The following is a 2,801-nucleotide window of genomic DNA, read 5'->3' as shown; positions in this document are numbered from 1 at the left end:
AGGTCAGGAATATGAACATTAAGTAATTTTCTACTTGCCTTACAAGGCGTTCGAAAATTTGATTCATGATCAATCATCATAGGGTTCAAAATTGTAGTCATCTATTGGGTCAATAAATTGACCAAATCATGATGACTTTCATCAACATATTGCCGAAAAGCAACCATCAAATTAGAAGCATTCGATGTGGAACCCAATTGATAGTCCCAAGAATACTCAGAGTACAATGGAGGCCCTGGATTACCACCAAAACTTGATGAATTCCCGAATCTTGGAGGGACATAATCAGGTGGAGTGTAACCTGGAGGAAGACCGTATGGAGGCCAACCAATAGTTATTGACGGTTGTGTTACAGCAATCCGTGGACGTAAATTTCGTCCATTATTCCCAATTGGGGGATTAGTAACCGACAAATTCTCCGCTACTGTACTACTTTCAGCACATGATACTATGTCCACCAATGCTGGTACAACTGCAACCACGCCATCACTTGCAGATGATTCAACATTAGTGTTAGAGACTGTCTCTACCATTCGAATGATCTTACCACTTCTTAATGGCATGAACTAGATCATTTCAACACACTTTTTTGAAACACTTAATTTTCAAAATTGTCCTTGATCAGCGAATATTTTATACGCTTTTTGGCATTATTTCCTTAGTATTTTTGGTACATTTGATTAAGTTTTATTATGTTTTAGTAGGTTTAGTGCAAAAATTACTTTTTGGATGCTACTTTGAGTTTTTATGTTTTTCCTATTTTTTAGGTGATTTGTGGGTGATTCTAGCAAGTTTTGGAAAAGTCTGATTCAGAGGCTGAGAAAGGACTGTAGATGTTGTCAGATTCAGACCTCCGTGCATTCAAACAAGCATTTCTGAAGCTACAGAGGTACAAATGGCACACTCTCAATGGCATTGGAAAGGTAACTTCTAGGGCTTTCCAGCGATATATAATAGTCTATACTTGTCTTTAGAAATGAAGGTCCAAAATCAACGCCCATATCATCCCCTACCCGGCGTTCAACACCCCAAAAGGAGCAAGCTCGGCGTTGAACACCCAAAATGGACCAAATCCAGCGTTCAACACCCAAGAGGAGTCCAAGCACGTGAATTCACCTCAAGCTCAACCCAAACACTCACCAAGTGGGCCCAGAAGTGGATTTTCGCACCCTTTAGCTTAGTTTATCACATTTTTGTAATTTTTAATTATTAGTAACATCTTTTAGGTCTAGTGTTTACTATAAATAAGAGACTTCCTTCTTCCTGAGGATTATGCCTCCCAGGAGGGGAGAAGCACAGACACATTACTACGATTATTTTCTCTAAGCTATGAGCAACTAAACCTCCTAGATTAAGGTTAGGAGCTCTGCTGATTCTCATGGATTAATATATAATATTACTGTTTCTATTTCAATCTATGTTTGATTCCATTCTAAAATGTATCTTCGTTCTTCGAACTAATGAAACCGGGTGGAACAAGAGTATGACCCATTTTCTACAAGGGTTCTTGCGAGTCTCTAGCGGGATAGCACTGAATCACAAGCTTGATTATACATCTCTTAGACGGCTAATCCACCACTTCGTTGGGGACATGGGAACATCTGTTCAGCCGAGGTACGGGGCGATTAGGGCCTTTGTGATATAGACTAGAATCATAAAGCTTCATTCTCCGATCCGGAAGATCCGACCTTGTCTGTGACGTTTTGAGTAGGATCACCAGGGATTGAATTGCTAGAGCTTCACCCTCGTTCAGATTGGATGACCATTAGTACCGGCATGTGATCTGAAGCAGAGGAGATTAATGACCACTAGCCCCGGTGTTAATCACTTACAGTTTGCCATGGAATGATTCATCCATTGTTGGAGTAGACAGTCAGAAAAGTTGATTCAGAAAGAAGAAGCATCTCCAAAGCCTCAATTGAATTCTTATCACTGTTTTCACACCAATTCAGTCATTCTTTCCTTATTCTGTTTTTATGCGTTTTTCACAACCACTATCTTTTCTATCCGCCTAACTAAGATTTGCAAGATAGCCATTGCTTGCTCAATCCAATAATCCTCGTGGGATTCGACCCTCACTCACCTGAGGTATTACTTGGACGATCCGATGCACTTGCCGGTTCATCTGTGCGGAATTTTCGGAGTTCAATTTCGCGCAACAGTCCCACCTGGCGTGCCAATTTGTTTTATCGACTTTTAGCAAATCGAAAGTGGTTCAATATCTAGTGGTTCGATATCTAGTAGTTTGGGAGCGAAACCTACTCCTCTTGTGAGTACCAGTTTTCAAATGTGCATCAAAAGGGTCTTTCGATTAGACAAAAAATAATAAAAGAAAATCTGAAAGATAAACAAAGTAGACTTGAAAATAAATTGATTGAAATTGGAATAAATTGCATGGAAATTAAATAAAAGCGGTAAATTGCCTTCGATTTCATCGAAGGATTTTTGAAATCATAAACAAAGTACTGAATTTTAAAAATGAACAAAAAAGATGCTTGAAAAATAAATTTGCAAAAAGAATAAAAGTTACAAAAAATTTAAAATTAATTTAAAAGATAGTGGAAGGAACCTACAAAAAAAAAGCTCTTAGAAAACTCAAAATTTTGCAGAGAATATGAGTGTGCAAGAGTGTTTTCTGATTCGAGATTCCAACCCTTGTTTCTTCGATCATTCTCTTATTTATAGAAATCCTCACTCAATCATGTTCGAATGTATCTCCTAAATATATTAATTCTTGAGTACCGTTCTCGCTCTTTTTGTGCAACGTGGATAACCGTCAACAATCAACTTTAAATGCTCCG

The sequence above is a fragment of the Arachis ipaensis genome, chromosome B10 (genome assembly GCF_000816755.2).
Source record: "Arachis ipaensis cultivar K30076 chromosome B10, Araip1.1, whole genome shotgun sequence".
Classification (NCBI taxonomy): Eukaryota; Viridiplantae; Streptophyta; class Magnoliopsida; order Fabales; family Fabaceae; genus Arachis; species Arachis ipaensis.
Note: the sequence above shows the minus strand (reverse complement) of the source record.